This window comes from Dermochelys coriacea, chromosome 4 (genome assembly GCF_009764565.3).
Source record: "Dermochelys coriacea isolate rDerCor1 chromosome 4, rDerCor1.pri.v4, whole genome shotgun sequence".
Lineage (NCBI taxonomy): Eukaryota > Metazoa > Chordata > Testudines > Dermochelyidae > Dermochelys > Dermochelys coriacea.
The window spans coordinates 12,108,655-12,128,641 of NC_050071.1; the positions used below are offsets into that span (position 1 = coordinate 12,108,655).

Here is a 19,987-nt window from a genome sequence, read left to right on the forward strand (position 1 = left end):
TTTCCAGCGTGTTTCCAAATATACACAGAGATTCTTAAAGAACAAACTTCCTGATAGGACAATATAGATATAGGTAGAACTTCCAAATAAGGATCTGACAACTAAGACATGAGTGGTACCCCTGTTATCATACTTTGTTACTGAAATAATTGCTTGTATACTAGTCCTTTCTTTGAGGAGGTTAGTTGTAATGCACCTATGAATGAGACCCCACTCCCCTGCTGGACAGTTTGATTATTCCCCTAACCTGCCAAGAATTCAGAGTGGACAAAGAAAGGACGCTCCAAGGAGCAGAAAAGGAAATGATGCAAAAGGATATTGAAGAACAACATATTGCAGTCTTGAGCCACTTCCTATTTGACAGATGTCAACATCATAAAAACCAAAATCTCCATTAGCACTAACTGCCTCACTTGTTAGCAGCTTTTACAGAGGGGACAAAGTAGGAATGTGCAGGAAGACTGCCCTGTCTTTTACCCTCACAGGTGGACCTTTTCAGTCAGGAACTTAGGAACACAGCAATTGCTGTATCGAACCAATATTCCATCTATTATCCCTTCTCTGATATTGGCCAGTACCAACTGTTTCCAAGGAAGGCTCAGGTGAAACTCCTCAGGGGCAGGTGATTTCATAACTCTCTTGCAAAATCTCTTCTTGACCTCCATAACTCAGAGGTTAGTTTTTGCCCTGAAGCATGAGGGTGTGGTTTGGTTTCCCCCAGTCCTTACTATTATCATGCTGGCTAATTTTGCTCTCATCTAAATGTCCAATCCCTTTGGGGAGCAAACTGACAACATGGTTGGGGATTTTTGCCCAGCTGCTGCCTGGGCTCTACCTGCCCCGGGGCTCTACCTGCAGATACAAAGACAGCTTCAATTCCTGGTACTTGTCCCAAGAACTAAAGTCACTTTTAAAAAAAAAAAGAAGAAGAAGAAGAAGAAGAAGAATCAAGTGAAAAAACACACCACAAAGTTACCAAAAGCTTCTCAAGCTCACCCATTCATACCTAGAGGAGAAAAGAAATATTTTTTCTACTATAGGATGCCTCCATTTCAGTTCTGCTTGCATCTTGCTTGACGACTTATATGTTTTTGATATGCAGTCTGTGTGCTTAATGTTAATGTTAATGGGAAAGTAACATTTCTCAGCCCCTGGGGGGACATAGGAAGTGCCAGACCAGATCTGATCCAGGGTCCAGGGTCCTGTCTCAACAGCAGTCAACACAAGATGCCTCAGAGGAAAGTACAAGGATACTAACCCTGTGAAGGTCTCATCCCAATCCCTAACAGTTAGAGATGCATTTAAATTTTGATGTATGAGGGGTTTGGGAGTAACTCAGATAGCTAGAATCAGCCATTAAAACTATCCATGTCTTCTCTGCTGTTCCTGGTTTACTGCCTTCTTAAAACTTTTGTGCTCTTTACTGTCCATGGTTTCCGTATTCTCTCTCTTTCTTTGCTTTAAATAAAAAACAATTTATTGTATTGCAAGCAAGCTGTCCCCAAGCAACTGAACAGAACTAATAGCATGCCTTCTACTCATCCCCTTGATCGCTCTGATGCAGGAAAATTCAGGCCTGACCAGAGACTGGGGGTTGTCTCATTGCAGCTGCACTGATTTTGTAAAGATGAGCAGTGGCAGGTTTTCTGACAACCCTGCTTCCTCCATATAAAGCTAAAGATTCAATGCACCGTGAGCTGGCCCCACCACGTGGCCCATCTGCTCAACTGCATCCTGATTGTCCTGCTTCGGTGACATGGGGGGATGATTAATAACAAAATAAGAGAGATTTCAGAGTAGCAGCCGTGTTAGTCTGTATTCACAAAAAAGAAAAGGAGTACTTGTGGCACCTTAGCGACTAACAAATTTATTTGAGCATAAGCTTTCGCGAGCAATAAGAGAGCTTTCTCATTTGATACCATGCTACGGACTCATTAGGTTGGAAATTTTAAAAAATCAGTGATTAATATTGTTTGTTTATATGTATTGCACCTACAGTATTTGGGGATTTTACAGACAGGAAAGAAGAGAAGCTGCCTGCCTGGGAGAGCTTACAGTTTAAACTGCCAAACAACGTAAAGGAGTGAGGAAGAAGAGCAGTGAAGAGCAGTGTGATGGAAACGACACCGTTAAGCACACGTTTGGTTAAGTACCATGATTTTTGCATGGATTGTTTTTAATGAAGCTCTACCATATCTTTTTCACAGAGTCTGTTAATACCCCGGCAAGGTGAGGGCAGGTGGGACAGGATTTAAAACTCTCCTCAAAGAAGTGTGTTATCAAGAGGGACTTGGTTGAGGAGAGAGTGGAGGAAAGCCAGCCCAGCCCAGGGAGGGCATGCCAGTCATGAGGGGCAGCCCAGAAGAAGGCCCAGAAAGGAGAGTAGCAGAAGGACATAAGGCCTGTGTCGAGCTAGATGGAAATGATTTTTTTTCTTCCTGTGAAAAATTTTGATGAAAACGTTTTAAAAATTGCATTTTCATTAAAAAAAAACACTCTTTTTATATTTTGGCAACCAAAATCTGAAATTGTTCAGCATCAAAATGGAAAATTTTGGTCAACATTTGAATATTTTTTCCAAAATTTCCATTTAATCAAAAAAGCCATTTCTCATCAAAAGCATTTTCACATAATTTTTGTGACCAGGTCTAGTCTGATTTTCCACTGACTCAAGTGGAAACTGCTGGGTGCTCAGCACTTTTGAAAATCAAGCCACGTCTTTAGGTTCCTAAATATGGGTTTAGGAGCCTATCATTTGCCCCCCAGGTTTAAAAATCTTGGCCTGATGGTTTTATAAATTCTTCCTAATTAGTGGCGTTATTTTTTTGATACAAGTGGAAAGCTAAAAACAGCAGCTCCATATGAAACTCTGTAAAAAATTGGGACTTGAATGTAGCCTGAATGCGCTGCTGGCTGAGGTTAATTTTTTGGATGGGGAGTTGAAGGAAGGAAGCTGAGGCTTTTAAATAGATGGCTCTGCTGTATGTCTTACAGGAAAAACCACCAGAGGTCACTGCAGCCCAATAACTGTTTATTGCTGTTCATTAACTACAAGTGGAATGCAGCTTCTTGGGTCCCATACTTTTATTTCCTTATGACATGATAATACCATCCTCAAATATTGTTTAAGAAAAGGAGAGGTTGTAGCTGGAGCCTGTTCTTATGAAGTTGATCCTGTAGTGAAAGAGGATGGAGGAGAAGCAATGCAGAGCCAGAGAGAAAGCAGAGAAACAACTGGGTCAGGAAACAACTGACAAACCTGTGACCTCAGTGCATGATGCTAATGCTGTTACCCGGACTCAGAAATCCTCTCCCCGGTCACAGGGTTGCTGGCACTGGAAGGGGAGATGGGTTTCAGCCCCACCCATGACACTTTCCTCCTTAGCTGGGGAAAATGAAGAAGGTCATGTGATTCAATCAGGGATTGATGCAGGGTCGGGGGGAGTTTAGCAGGCATTAGGCAGAGGCTCCGTCCAGGGGAGTTGCGGAAAGGCTCCTGAAGAAGCCCCTGAGCTAGCAGGGGCAAGAAGCAGAGGAGACTCTAGTCGGAAAAGACAGTTTCCCTGCTGGTGTGACCTGGTCTCCAAGCTGTGGAGGTTGGTGGGAAGACTGCACGCCAGCCAAGGCGCTGTGGAGGAAGGGCCAGTCTGGGTGGGATGAGGGTAACTTGAGGGCCAAAGGAAACGTTAAGGACTTTAGTAATTAGATCCCAGAAGGGAGCCTCTTGTTTTGAATACCTTGGAGTGAGTGGAGTTTTTAAGGAGCACTGAGGTAAGAGTGCTGCAGCGCCACGTAAGCCGCGAGGGAGTGTTCTGGAGGTGATGAGCCTGTTCTATCCCCTTGTGACTGGCTGCCCTCTGCCAGGAGCATGGGAACAGCCGAACAAAAGTGCGTGTGGCTGGTGAGCAGCCGCACTGCGATGGGATGAAAGGGTCAGAGAAGCGGGAGGGATCTGTGGATGGAACATTTCTCCCTTGGAGCAAGGGGAGCGCCAGAGACCAAACTCTGACTCTGAGTCTGCCCCTGGGTCACAGCAACTGCATCCTTCCTCAGGGGTTATGGCAACTCTATAACTGGTCCCTTAATGAGGTATGTGGGCCCGTGTGAGGAGCCTCTGTGGCTCCTGCTCCCAATACCTAAAAACTCTTTTTATTTTTTTAATTGTGTGTGACTGGAAAGAGGAAGGAAGGGCAGGAATTGTTGGGCTGATCCTACCCTCTTCTGCTGCCAGAGGCAGGGAACCCAGCTGCTCCTGCTGCGGGGTGTGATTAGTGGCTGCTCTAAAGAAATGTTTTGCAGAGGCCTTTCTGCAGATAAGCCAGAGGTCTTCCAGGGATTTTTTTCAATTTGTATTTTGTCTTTTGTTCCACTCATTTAACTACAAAATCCCGAGCAGTCAGCGTATGGGGGTCCAGAATAACCATCCCACCCGAAATAGGCTGTCGTTCAAGTAAACACAAGACACTGCAGGAACAGATACAAAATGGAGGCTGCCACCAACACTATTGAGGTGCATTTACATCAAATAGTTGCCACCAATGCTTGCTCCTTCTGTCTTTAGCTGAGCTGGCCTCTGTGTTGCCCCACTCTTGTGCCTGGAAGCTGTCCACCCTGTTTAGTGGAGGAGCTGTCTCAGCAATAGCCAGACTGTGGGTTATTTGTAGATGTCCTAACACCATCATCCTGCCCGTGCCCTCCCTCTTCTCAGAACATCAGGGGATCCATGGCCACAGACTTCACAGGCCACAAAGTCATCCTGGGCAGATGTAGCTGAGGCCATGGACAAATAGAAGTAGGACGAATTACTCAGACACATTTTTCACACTAGTAGTAGGCTTAGATTTTAAGGCAGTGAAAAGGGCTAGAAATTTGCTTTTTATTTTTAAATGGAAGATGAGATTCTCTTTGAGGTGTAAAGAGCCCCAAAGCTGGGTAGCAGGCTTTGGAGCCCCATGGACCTGCGAGTAGGAAATTCCTACATTAGACAAGCATAAGCAGGACCTAAAGTATATGGCCTAGTGTTCTGAACACGGGGGGGTTGGAGAGCCAGTACTCATCTTACCTGCCACAGTGACTTCTTCTAAGGCCTCTTGCAGTCAGGTGCTAACTCCTCTGCTTCATCTTTCCTCTTTGTAAAATGATGAGAATAATACTGGCTTTTTACAGGTCCTACCTCACGTGAGATTTAGGTCCAGAATCTGAATCTGTTATGCATGGTGAGTAGCACCTTACTCTGAGAACAGACCAAAATCGATGGAGCTGCCTGAAGAGTAGGGTACTAAAGATGAGTTAGGGTACCAAAGTCTGTCCCTTAATGTTTATAATCTACTTTGAAGATGAAATTTCCTTGTGATTTAAACTTTCCGCCAACAAGCTGGTGGTCTTACACAAAGTAAAACTATTTCCCCATGTTATTTCTCCCCCCCACCCCACCCCCCACTGTTCCTCAGATGTTCTTGTTAACTGCTGGAAATAGCCTACCTTGCTTGTCACCATGAAAGGTTTTCCTCCTTTCCCCCCACCCCCGCTGCTGGTGATGGCTCATCTTAAGTGATCACTCTCCTTACAGTGTGTATGATAAAACCCATTGTTTCATGTTCTCTGTGTGTGTATATACATCTCCCCTCTGTATTTTCCACCAAATGCATCCGATGAAGTGAGCTGTAGCTCACGAAAGCTTATGCTCAAATAAATTTGTTAGTCTCTAAGGTGCCACAAGTACTCCTTTTCTTTTTGCGAATACAGACTAACACGGCTGCTACTCTGAAACCTGTCATTATGCAAGGCACTGAATGTAGCCATATAGAGTGGAAATCTGTCAACTTCATGAAAAAACTCGTACAGATACAGACAGACATCATCTTCCTCTCCATATGCAAACAGATGGACATCATACCAAAAGGACTGAAGGTAAAAAATCCATTACAATCTACATACCACACAGACTATGCTGACAGCTTGTGCCACACACTCTCAAAGAAACTGCGGAACCACCTGATCAACATCTTCTACAGCAAACAGAGAAAGATTAAGAATGAGCTCTCAAAACTGGATACTCTCATAAAGAACCAACCTTCCACACAAACTTCCTCGTGGCTGGACTTTACAAAAACTAGACAAGCCATTTACAACACACACTTTGCTTCTCTACAAAAGAAAAAGGACACTAAGCTATCTAAACTACTACATGTCACAAGGGGCCACAACAGTGGTTCCCTTAACCCACCCAGCAATATTGTTAATCTATCCAACTATACTCTTAACCCAGCAGAAGAATCTGTCCTATCTCGGGGCCTCTCCTTTTGCCCCTCCACCCACACGAACTTGATACAGTTCTGTGGTGACCTAGAATCCTATTTTCGACGTCTCCGACTCAAGGAATATTTCCAACACACCTCTGACCAAAATATTAACCCACAGAGACCTTCCTACCAACACTACAAAAAGAAGGATTCTGGGTGGACTCCTCCTGAAGGTCAAAACAGCAGACTGGACTTCTACATAGAGTGCTTCCGCCAACGTGCACGAGCTGAAATTGTGGAAAAGCAGCATCACTTGCCCCATAACCTGAGCCGTGCAGAACACAATACCATCCACAGCCTCAGAAACAACTCTGACATCATAATCAAAAAGGCTGACAAAGGAGGTGCTGTCGTCATCATAAATAGGTCGGAGTATGAACAAGAGGCTACTAGTCAGCTCTCCAACACCACTTTCTACAAGCCATTACCCTCTGATCCCACTGAGGGTTACCAAAAGAAACTACAGCATTTGCTCAAGAAACTCCCTGAAAAAGCACAAGAACAAATCCACACAGACACACCCCTGGAACCCAGACCTGGGGTATTCTATCTGCTACCCAAGATCCATAAACCTGGAAATGCTGGACACCCCATCATCTCAAGCATTGGCACCCTGACAGCAGGATTGTCTGGCTATGTAGACTCCCTCCTCAGGCCCTACGTTACCAGCACTCCCAGCTATCTTTGAGACACCACTGACTTCCTGAGGAAACTACAATCCATTGGTGATCTTCCTAAAAACACCATCCTAGCCACTATGGATGTAGAAGACCAACATTCCACACAGAGATGGACTATAAGCCGTCAGGAACAGTATCCCCGATAATGTCACGGCTAACCTGGTGGCTGAACTTTGTGACTTTGTCCTCACCCATAACTATTTCACATTTGGGGACAATGTATACCTTCAAATCAGCGGCAATGCGATGGGTACCCGCATGGCCCCACAGTATGCCAACATTTTTATGGCTGACTTAGAACAACGCTTCCTCAGCTCTCGTCCCCTAATGCCCCTACTCTACTTGCGCTACATTGATGACATCTTCATCATCTGGACCCATGGAAAAGAAGCCCTTGAGGAATTCCACCAGGATTTCAACAATTTCCATCCCACCATTAACCTCAGCCTGGACAAGTCCACACAAGAGATCCACTTCCTGGACACTACGGTGCTAATAAGCGATGGTCACATAAACACCACCCTATATTGGAAACCTACTGACCGCTATTCCTTCCTTCATGCCTCTAGCTTTCATCCAGATCATACCACACAATCCATTGTCTACATCCAAGCTCTACGATATAACTGCATTTGCTCCAACCCCTCAGACAGAGACAAACACCTACAAGATCTCTATCATGCATTCCTACAACTACAATACCCACCTGCTGAAGTGAAGAAACAGATTGACAGAGCCAGAAGAGTACCCAGAAGTCACCTACTACAGGACAGGCCCAACACAGAAAATAACAGAACGCCACTAGCCATCACCTTCAGCCCCCAACTAAAACCTCTCCAACGCATCATCAAGGATCTACAACCTATTCTGAAGGATGACCCATCACTCTCACAGATCTTGGGAGACAGGCCAGTCCTTGCTTACAGACAGCCCCCCAATCTGAAGCAAATACTCACCAGCAACCACACACCACACAACAGAATCACTAACCCAGGTACCTATCCTTTCAACAAAGCCCGTTGCCAACTCTGTCCACATATCTATTCAGGGGACACCATCATAGGGCCTACTCACATCAGCCACTATCAGAGGCTCATTCACCTGCGCATCTACCACTGTGATATATGCCATCATGTGCCAGCAATGCCCCTCTGCCATGTACATTGGTCAAACTGGACAGTCTCTACGTAAAAGAATAAATGGACATAAATCAGACGTCAAGAATTATAACATTCAAAAACCAGTTGGAGAACACTTCAATCTCTCTGGTCACTCGCTTACAGACCTGAGGGTGGCTATCCTTCAACAAAAAAACTTCAAAAACATACTCCAACGAGAGACTGCTGAATTGGAATTAATTTGCAAACTGGATACAATTAACTTAGGCTTGAATAGAGACTGGGAATGGATGAGTCATTACACAAAGTAAAACTATTTCCCCATGTTATTTCTCCCCGCCCACCCCACCCCCCACTGTTCCTCAGAGGTTCTTATTAACTGCTAGAAATAGCCTACCTTGCTTGTCACCATGAAAGGTTTTCCTCCTTCTCCCGCCCCCCGCTGCTGGTGATGGCTCATCTTAAGTGATCACTCTCCTTACAGTGTGTATGATAAAACCCATTGTTTCATGTTCTCTGTGTGTGTATATAAATCTCCCCTCTGTATTTTCCACCAAATGCATCCAATGAAGTGAGCTGTAGCTCACGAAAGCTTATGCTCAAATAAATTTGTTAGTCTCTAAGGTGCCACAAGTACTCCTTTTCTTTTTGAGACTAGAAATACTCTTCCTTTCTCCTTCCTCTTCTTGCCATGTGCTTTCTGGTTCTAGTCAACGTTCTCAGAAACATCACAAAAGGAAATGTTACTTGCTCTGTGAGGGCATCCCAGCCAACCAGTAGTGAGGGGGTTGCAGGAGGCATTGTTGGGCTTTTGTTTTTTGATGAGAGAGGCATTTTTGTTTTCTTCTGGAATGTCTGAGGGGACAGACAGACATCGGTAGGGAATAATTAAAACAAGTTCTGCAGTTTCCCAACAAGATGTTAATCTTTGTGTTAAAGCCTAAGAATTATGCATGCAGTGTAGCTGAATGGGTTCTATTGTGCAGAAGGGAGGTACACCTTTCCTATGTGCAGGCTGTAGGGGTGTGCCTATGGGAGTGGCATGGGAAGAGAGGAAGTAACCACCCTATTGAAGAAATACCACCCTAGGTGAAACAACATAATGTAGCAAAGGCAGTTCTCCAGAGTCATCAGAGACCAAGGGTGCTGCACCTGTTTGAAATAATAGGGCAATGTGGCAAGAGGATGGTGCCCTCGCATGCACCAAACTGAGTAGTTAGGCCAATATTTTCAAAAGCAGCCATTGACTTTTGGGGGGTGGGCAGTGGTTTCTGCATCTCCCACGAGACATACCTTTGTGATTCAGAAAGATGTCTCAAACCGAGCAGCCAGAATCGAGACCCGTAAAGATACTGCCCATTCTTGGCATGTTTTGTGTTAGTGCTTTCTATTATGACAGGAGTTACCAGGTGGCGCTTTTACAGCATTATAACTGCTTTTTCTTAGGTGATTGAGTGGTGTATTGTATTCCTGGGTGCTCTGAGCATCTGCGTCTGCAATGGGGTGCTCTCCGTCCAGCTCTCTGCCCCGAAATAACTGGATAGAAAGATCCACTGAACTTGCACCATCATCATGCGTTTTCTGGCTGCGAGTGCGTGTACTCTGCTTCGTGTGCCCTCAGGAATGCCATGGTACTCACTGCTCTGGTGCTGCTCCACTGTGCATATTCCCCTGTCTGCAATACCACTGGGGCCTGATTTCAAGCCTGGGGTTGCTTTAGTTCATGCACCTGTTAGAACCTGTGCTGTGTGGGTGGACCTGAGGGAACATAACATAGTGCTCGCGATCCTGTAGACACTCCCATTTCACTCCCACCATCTGGCTGTTCTGTTGAACTTGCCTTCTCTGCAGAGCAGTTGTGCTAACCTGAACAGTACTGGCTGCATAGAGAGGCAGCACTCTGGATTTGTCCCACCAGAGTTTACTAAGGTCAGGATTAGTTTCTGTGACCTAGGTGCACTTCCCCTCCACAGCCTGCTCTGCAGGAGCCAGGATGACAGGAGCCCTCTGTGGGCTGTGGCAGAACTTTTTCTCATTTGCAGCAGGCAACTTGTTGAAATTCTTCACTTGCAGGGGCATGTCTGTTGGGTGTAATCAAAGGTATCGCCTGGAGGGCTGAGAACAACAGAAGTAGGTGGATAGAATTCCAGACCTAGACACACCCTGTAAACAACCAGGAAGAGTCTTCCTGTAATTCTTGCACCCTTCTGACTGTCACTTACTGGTTTACCCTTCTTTACAGAGAGTCCATGTCCCAAACAGACAGTGATTCTGCATGCTACCCTAAAATTTCGTAAATGCTTCTCTTCTTGCCTTAGCTATGTTTATATAGCACTCTTAAACCAGAAGGATCCCAAAGCACTTTATAGCCATGAGGCCAAGTTTGCCGTCAGTAACACCCATGAAATCCCTGGCAGTTGTGTGAGTGAGACTGAGTGCTGTCGGAAGAATTTAGCTCTGTAGCATTTAGAGAGAGCGCATTAAATCTAATGCCACTGAAATGAATCCACCTCTGCAATGGAGCTGTCCGCTAACTGCTATCCATAGCATGTGGCATTCACTATATTGGCAACACTGCTCAGCAGGGTGCGCAGGGTTTATAACTTATCTAAATGACATGAAGGTCAGCAGAATGTACTTGCTCTTTAGAAACTTTTCCATTTGCATTGTGGTTTGGGTAAACATGAAAAACACTGAAGATATGATGATGCAATGCAGTATGTATCTGAATGGGACAACAGAAGTTGCTAGCTTGTGATGTATTTAGTAGTATGCTATTTATTACTTGTAAGGGGAGAGGGCTGAAATTTCCCATGAGTGGCTATTAATGCCTTGTTGTAAGGGCAGCACCATATCAGGGAAAGGATAATTTGAGAGCAGACAGCTATAGGCTTCCCTTTACTAAGAGATGGTTCACAGGCTGAAGAATGAATACTCCTGAGCATTTCCCCCCGAAATACATGAGGGTGGGTGAAAATGCTAAGAAAGAAGCAATACTTACAGTTACAGCCAAACATGAGGCAGAGCCATTCTGAACCAGCCAGCCTCTGATTTGCATTCTCCCCTTTGGATTTCCCTGACTCTGTTCAAATGCACATGGTGGGTGGGATTTTCAAAAGTGCCTGAGTGAGTTAGGAGCACAGATCCCACTTGGACATATTTGAAAATCCAACTCTAAATATCTGCCTAGCTATATAATTCAACATTAACAGTATACATTTTCTTATCTCTATCCATACAGTTTTGTCACAAACACAAGAGTGTTGTACTGCTTAATTAAATGGGTGTCCATATGCAAAGGATTGAGTCAATTCTCCTCTTTCTTACTTCATTTTTACAACAGCGTGACTCTACTCAGAGTTACTTCTGAGAAGTACAGTACATATGTGCTGTACATAGCACAGAAATTCCAAGAGAAGATCTGTAGAACAACAGAACAACTGTGGACTAGGCAAGATGAATGTACCCTAGTCCAAAGAAACATATGTCCTATCTTTAGAGCCCTGCAAATCTGTGGATATCCACTTTATATCCTTGGATATCCACAGCCGCAGATGCAGATATCCACAGACGATGTTTGCAGATTGCGGATCAAATGCAGATTCAATTTTTGTATGTGCTCAGGGCTCTACCCGTCTTTATAACCGGAATGTGCCTGCCTCTTATTCTGGACCCAAACAGGAACAGAGTGAAAACCACAGAGCACAGCAATTTGTATTTGCTGCCACTCCTTCTCAGTCCAAATTATTTAACAAAGAGCATCAGACTATCTGCGAACAGTTACAGTACCTTCTGCTGCAGTTACAGAACAGAGAATGGTGGATATAGTTGCCACTGAAATCCTGGTGTATGGTAGATACTTAAGAAGGCCTGATTCTCCTTTCAGTGACAGTGGCATAAATCAAGAGTTACTCCACTGAAGTAAATGGTCCAAGTTCTCTGCTGCATAGGCAGGCATGTCATTCTTACAATTTATTTGGGTACTTATTTGGCCTAAATCATCTACTGTCTGAGCTCTTTCAATTTGTTAATGGATTTTTCTCCCTCATAAAATCCCTGTGAGGTGGGGAGAATGCTCATTCCTTTTAACAGATGGAGCACTGAGGCACGGTTGATTAAGTGACTTTGCCCAGAGTCACTCAGAAAAGTTTGTGAGTGAGTTGGGAATTGAACTTAGGTCTCCGAAGTCTCAGTCAAGTGGCTTAGCTATTAGACCATCTTTCTTCCCCCCATGTTCATCTGAGTTTCATCCATTTACACCATGAGAATTTGGCCCAAATATCTTACAATGGTATAAAAATATCCAAAAAACAGAGGAAAGATAGAGTGTATTGTTTTTGTTTAATCAAAATCTTCTCAATCAGTTAAATCTCTGCTTAAGCTGGATTTGTCCCCCTTGAAACTTTGACACTTTATAGCACAGCTTCCCAGGGTATGTCTACACTATGATATTAGGTCCGAATTTATAGAAGTCAGTTATGTAGAAAGCGTTTTTATACAGTCGAGTGTGTGTCCCCACACAAATGCTCTAAGTGCATGTAGTTGGCGGACTGTGTCCACAGTACTGAGGCAACCGTCGACTTCCAGAGCTTTGCACTATAGGTAGCTATCCCACAGTTCCCGCAGTCTCCACCGCCCATTCGAATTATGGGTAGAAATCCCAGCACCTGATGCGGATAAAACATTGTCGCGGGTGGTTCTGGGTACATATCGTCAGGCCCCCATTCCCTCCCTCCCTCCGTAAAAGCAAGGGCAGACAATCGTTTTGCGCCTTTTTTCTTGAGTTACCTGTGCAGATGCCATACCACGGCAAGGATGGAGCCCGCTCAGCTAACCATCACTGTATGTCTCCTGGGTGTTGGCGGACATGGTACTGCATTGCTACACAGCAGCAGTTTATTGCCTTTTGGCAGCAGACAGTGCAGTATGACTGGTAACCGTCATTGATGTAGTCCTGAGTGCTCTTTTAACCGGGCACCTGGGCAAACATGGGAGTGACTCAGTCAGGTCATTTCCCTTGTTTCGTCTCATGGCAATTGAGTCCTACCGGCAGTGCACTGTTTTTTAGTCTGCAGCCAGCAGAATATGATGGCCAGCAATCATACTGCACTGTCTTCTGCCGAGCACCCAGGAGGTGACGATGGCTAGCGGTCGTACTGCACAGTCTGCTGCCAGCATGATATGTAAAGATAGATGAAGTGGCTCAAAACAAGAAATAGGCCAGATTTGTTTTGTATTCATTTTCTCCTCCCTCTTTCTGTGAAATCGATGGCCTGCTAAACCCAGTTTTGAGTTCTATCCTTGAGGTTTTGTGTTCTATCCTTGAAGCGGCCATTCAGTTTCTCGCAAAGCTACCCCCTTTGTTGATTTTAATTCCCTGTAAGCCAACCTTGTAAGCCATGTCATCAGTCACCCCTCCCTCCATCAGGGCAACAGCAAACAATCATTCCGCTCCTTTTTTCTGTGCAGACGCCATACCACGGCAAGCATGGAGACCGCTCAGATCACTTTGGCAATTAGGAGCACATTAAACACCACACTCATTATCCAGCAGTATATGCAGCACCAAAACCTGGCAAAGCGAAACCCAGCGAGTAGGCGACATCAGCGCGGTGACGAGAGTGATGAGGACATGGACACAGACTTCTCTCAAAGCATGGGCCCTGCCAATGTGGGCATCATGGTGCTAATGGGGCAGATTCAGGCGGTGGAACGCCGATTCTGGGCTCGGGAAACAAGCACAGACTGGTGGGACCACATAGTGTTGCAGGTCTGGGACGATTCCCAGTGGCTGTGAAACTTTTGCATGCATAAGGGCACTTTCATGGAACTTTGTGACTTGCTTTCCCCTGCCCTGAAGTGCAAGAATACCAAGATGAGAGCAGCCCTCACAGTTGAGAAGCGAGTGGCAATAGCCCTGTGGAAACTTGCAACGCCAGACAGCTACCGGTCAGTCAGGAATCAATTTGGAGTGGGCAAATCTACTGTGGGGGCTGCTGTGATGCAAGTAGTCAACGCAATCAAAGATCTGCTGATATCAAGAGTAGTGACCCTGGGAAATGTGCAGGTCATAGTGGATGGCTTTGCTACAATGGGATTCCCTAACTGTGGTGGGGCCATAGATGGAACCCATATATCTATCTTGGCACCGGAGCACCAAGCCAGCAAGTACATAAACCGCAAGGGGTACTTTTCAATAGTGCTGCAAGCACTGATGGATCACAAGGGACGTTTCACCAACATCAGTGTGGAATGGCTGGGAAAGGTACACGATGCTCGCATCTTCAGGAACTCTGGTCTGTTTCAAAAGCTGCAGGAAGGGAATTTCTTCCCAGACCAGAAAATAACCGTTGGGGATGTTGAAATGCCTATAGTTATCCTTGGGGACCCAGCCTACCCCTTAATGCCATGGCTCATGAAGCCATACATAGGCAGCTGGAGAGTAGTCAGGAGTTATTCAACTACAAGCTGAGCAAGTGCAGAATGGTGGTAGAATGTGTATTTGGACATTTAAAAGCACGCTGGCGCAGTTTACTGACTCGGTTAGACCTCAGCGAAACCAATATTCCCACTGTTATTACTGCTTGCTGTGCATTCCACAATATCTGTGAGAGTAAGGGGGAGACATTTATGGCAGGGTGGGAGGTTGAGGAAAATCGCCTGGCCGCTGGTTACACACAGCCAGACACCAGGGTGGTTAGAAGAGCACAGGAGGGTGTGGTGCGTATCAGAGAAGCTTTGAAAACCAGTTTCATGACTGGCCAGGTTACGGTGTGAAAGTTCTGTTTGTTTCTCCTTGATGAAATCCCCCGCCCCTTGGTTCACTCTACTTCCCTGTAAGCTAACCACCCTCCCCACCTCCCTTCGATCCCTTGCAGAGGCAATAAAGTCATTGTTGCTTCCCATTCATGCATTCTTTATTAATTCATCACACAAATAGGGGGATAATTACCAAGGTAGCCCAGGAGGGGTGGTGGAGGAGGGAAGGACAAGGCCACACAGCACTTTAAAAGTTTAAAACTTTAAAACTTATTGAATGCCAGCCTTCTGTTACTTGGGCAATCCTCTGGGGTGGAGTGGCTGGATGGCCGGAGGCCCCCCCCACCGCGTTCGTGGGCATCTGGATGAGGAGGCTATGGACCTTGGGGAGGAGGGCAGTTGATTACACAGGGGCTGTAGCGGTGGTCTGTGCTTCTGCTGCCTTTCCTGCAGCTCAACCATACGCTGGAGCATATTAGTTTGATCCTCCAGCAGCCTCAGCATTGAATCCTGCCTCCTCTCATCACGCTGCCGCCACCTTTCAGCTTCAGCCATCTCTTCAGCCCGTCACCTCTCCTCCCGGTCATTTTGTGCTTTCCTGCACTCTGGCATTGTCTACCTCCATGCATTTGTCTGTGCTCTGTCAGTGTGGGAGGACAGCATGAGCTCAGAGAACATTTCATCACGAGTGCGTTTTTTTCACCTTCTAATCTTTGCTAGCCTCCGGAAAGGAGAAGATCCTGTGATCCTTGAAACACATACAGCTAGTGGAGAAAAAAAAAAGGGACAGTGGTATTTGAAAAGGCACATTTTATAGAATAATGGGTACACTCTTTCACAGTAAGCCTTTCTGTTAACATTACATACATAGCACATGTGCTTTCGTTACAAGGTCGCATTTTGCCTCCCCCCGCCGCGTGGCTAACAGCGGGGAACATTTCTGTTCAACCATAGGCAAACAGCCCAGCAGGAACGGGCACCTCTGAATGTCCCCTTAAGAAAAGCACCCTCTTTCAATCAGGTGACCATGAATGATATCACTCTCCTGAGGATAACACAGAGAGATAAAGAACGGATGTTGTTTGAACGCCAGCAAACATACACTGCAATGCTTTGTTCTACAATGATTCCCGAGTACGTGCTACTGGCCTGGAGTGGTAAAGTGTCCTACCATGGTGGATGGAATAAGGCTACCTTCCCCAGAAACCTTTTGCAAAGGCTTTGGGAGTATATCCAGGAGAGCCACAAATGCCAGGGCAAATTAATCATTAAACATGCTGGCTTTTAAACCTTGTATAGTATTTTAAAAGGTACACTCACCAGAGGTCCCTTCTCCACCTGGTGGGTCCGGGAGGCAGCCTTGGGTGGGTTCGGGCGGTACTGGTTCCAGGTTCAGGGTGAGAAACAGTTTCTGGCTGTCGAGAAAACCGGTTTCTCTGCTTGTTTGCCGTGAGCTATCTACAGCCTCCTCCTCATCATCTTCCTCGTCCCCAAAACCTGCTTCCGTGTTGCCTCCATCTCCATTGAAGGAGTCAAACAACAGGGCTGGGGTAGTGGTGGCTGAACCCCCTAAAATGGCATGCAGCTGATCATAGAAGTGGCATGTTTGGGGCTCTGACCTGGAGCGGCCGTTTGCCTCTCTGGTTTTCTGGTAGGCTTGCCTCAGCTCCTTAAGTTTCACGCAGCACTGCTTTGGGTCCCTGTTATGGTCTCTGTCCTTCATGCCCTGGGAGATTTTCACAAATGTTTTGGCATTTTGAAAACTGGAACGTAGTTCTGATAGCACGGATTCCTCTCCCCATACAACGATCAGATCCCGTACCTCCCGTTCGGTCCATGCTGGAGCTCTTTTGCGATTCTGGGACTCCATCATGGTCACCTCTGCTGATGAGCTCTGCATGGTCACCTCAGCTGATGAGCTCTGCACGGTCACCTGCAACTTGGCACACTGACCAAACAGGAAATTGAAATTCAAAAGTTCACAGGCCTTTTCTTGTGTACCTGGTCAGTGCATCTGAGTTGAGAGTGCTGTCCAGAGTGGTCACAATGGAGCCCTCTGGGATAGTTCCCGGAGGCCAATACCATCTAATTGCGTCCACAGTACCCCAAATTCAACCCAGCAAAACCGATTTCAGTGCTAATCCCCTTGTCGGGTGGAGTAAGGAAATCGATTTTAAGAGCCCTTTAAGTCAAAAAAAGGGCTTTGTCATGTGGATGGGTGCAGGGTTACATCAATTTAACGCTGCTAAATTCGACCTCAAAGCCTAGTGTAGACCAGGGCTAAGTGTATATTACAGTAGTATCCATTCAGTGCACTGGAGCACTCTGAAAGCCCTCATGCTGTGAAGAGCTGTACTTACCATCAGCTATATGAAATTCAATAAAAATAAGTGCAAAGTTCTTCACACAGGAAGGAAATATCAAATGCATCACTTCAAAAGGGGGAATAGCTGGTGGTAGTACTACTAAAGGAGATGTGTGAGTTATAGTGGATCACAAATTGAATATGAGCCAACAATCTGGCCATTCCGGGGTGTATTAACAAAAATGTCACGTAAGACATGGGTGGTAATTGTCCTGTTCTACTGAGCACTGGTGGGCCCTCATCTGGAGTGCTGTGTCCAAGTGTGGGCACTATGCTTTAGGAAAGATGTGGGTGAACTGGACAGAGTTCACAGGAGACCAATAAAAATGATAAAAGGTTTAGAAAACCTGACTGTTGGGGTTCTCATGCGAGCCGGACAAAGCACATCAGCCAATATGGTTGGTAGCAAAGCCGTTTATCTATTATTTCCTCATTGCTTTTATACACTCCTCTTACATAACATTTTCAACCCTCTCCCAAGTCCATCATCCAGTCACGGAGACATTTTGTTGGTCGAGCAGCCTTAGCATGGGCTGTACACGTGCATTCTTCCTCTTGATTGGAGCACAGCTGTCCGCTATCTGTTGTCAACAGGATCTGGTGTTGCCAGTCTGTCTGGGTCACGTTCCAGCCTGTAACTCTTTCTCAAGGTTCATGAAAGGGTCATCAAAGGTTCACCACGACCTTCACTAGCTCATAAACATTCTTAACTATCTCACAAACACACCATGTTCCCACATCTCCCCCCTTTTTATCATATGACACACGAACCATCGGCTACTTGCGCAGTTCCATCCAATTTTCATTCATCAGCAGGGGTGACCTAACAGGGGCAGAGCAATGCATCTTACGGAATGTATCAAACAAGGAGGGGAGACATTGCAGGCAGCAACAAAGGCAAATAAGACCAATACATACAAAAACTATAATTCCAAATAATTGCCAAAGCCACCCCAAAGAAGGCAACCACCCTGTAAGCCAGTCCCAAAATCCCGCAAACCCGGTATCTTGACGGATGTGCTCAGTGAGAGAAGTCAATTCATCCAGGCGCTCCTCAATGGATCGGCTATTATCCATAAGATTAAAACAACACATATGTTTAAAAGATTCACATCCCATATGATGCTTAAGCAATAGAAAATCAATCGCAGCTCGATTATCTAAAATGGCATCTCTTAATTCCTGTTGTTCCATACTTAAAAGAGCAATTGCCTGTGATGTAGCATTAAGCGCTTTAACAGCAAAACAAGCTAATGCATTCAAAGTTTGCACCGTGTAATAAGTTGCAAAGCCAGGAATGCCTGCAACGGCATTCATCAAAGCCAAATATTCCGAGTGACTATATAAGGTAACATCGGCGGAACACGTATTTTGCAAAGGGCACTGACTGCCCCGGATCCCACTGAAGCGTATCCGAAATGACAGGGTGGGGGTCATATGTAGGCATGTCTCTAACCCAAGAACGGTCGACATGCTCGGTGGCATCCATAGGCATATCATCTGGTGGGAGCGAACAGTACTTGGGTCCAGCGCCGGATTGGGCGCGGAAGGAGCGACAGGAATTACAGTCTCGGAGGTGCCGAAGAAATCTCGGGCTCCCACAGGAAGAACCTGTGGGGGATCATCCTTAGGTTTGGGGCGGAACGTCTCAGTAATCGTCGCTTGCACCTCCGCCTCAGCTGCAAGGGCCGCTATAGCTTTCTTAACCTTGCGCCAGGTCTGGCTAAGGGACACAGCCTCCTTATTCCCATGGGCAACGGAGTCCCAAAGATCCTGTCCCAATCGCTCCCACACTTGTCCATCAAAAGCATGGTTTGGCCTCTTCAGAAACCCTCTCCTCTGTCCCCATTTCAGCAGATGAGACAAGGATTCTGCAGTTACTTTCTCGTCCTGTCTCTCTATGATACGAAGTAAAAATTCATGCACGGTTTTCTCTTCAGCTGATACAGCGGTACCCATTGCTACTTAAAGCCGCTCACCTGTGCGCACTTGCGTCACTCTCGGACGCCCAGGAGCCGAAAAGCTGGTACCTCCTGCCGCGGCTAGAACCCTCGCCTTTTCAGAAGGGACCACATCAGGGTCACCATTTGTTGGGGTTCTCATGCGAGCCGGACAAAGCACATCAGCCAATATGGTTGGTAGCAAAGCCGTTTATCTATTATTTCCTCATTGCTTTTATACACTCCTCTTACATAACATTTTCAACCCCCTCCCAAGTCCATCATCCGGTCATGGAGACATTTTGTTGATCGAGCAGCCTTAGCACGGGCTGTACACGTGCATTCTTCCTCTTGATTGGAGCACAGCTGTCCGCTATCTATTGTCAACAGGATCTGGTGTTTCCAGTCTGTCTGGGTCACGTTCCAGCCTGTAACTCTTTCTCAAGGTTCATGAAAGGGTCATCAAAGGTTCACTGCGACCTTCACTAGCTCATAAACATTCTTAACTATCTCACAAACACACCATGTTCCCACACCTGACCTATGAGGAAAGGTTTAAAAAAAAAACTGGACATGTTTAGTCTTGAGAAAAGAGTGAGTGGGGACCTGATAAGTCTTTAAATATGATAAGGGCTGCTATAAAGAGGACTGTGATCAATTGTTAACTGTAAGTAGGATAAGAAGTAATGGGCATACTCTACAGCAAGGGAGATTTAGGTTAGGTATTAGGAAAAACTTTCTAACTGTAAGGGTCGTTAATCTCCGGAATAGGCCTCCAAATCAAAGTCAAGCTTTTCAAAGCTATGTGTTGCCAGCCACTAGG

At 45.8% G+C, this 19,987-nt stretch overlaps 1 long non-coding RNA gene across 1 annotated transcript in view; it reads left to right on the forward strand.

The window, feature by feature from the left end:
* The window catches only part of LOC122459933, a 63,395-nt gene extending 61,249 nt beyond the window's left edge, over positions 1 to 2,146 (forward strand). The window contains exon 5 of the long non-coding RNA XR_006280921.1: positions 2,017 to 2,146. This is a non-coding gene — a long non-coding RNA (uncharacterized LOC122459933). The remainder of the gene's footprint in view (positions 1 to 2,016) is intronic.
* Positions 2,147 to 19,987: the final 17,841 nt, after the last annotated feature.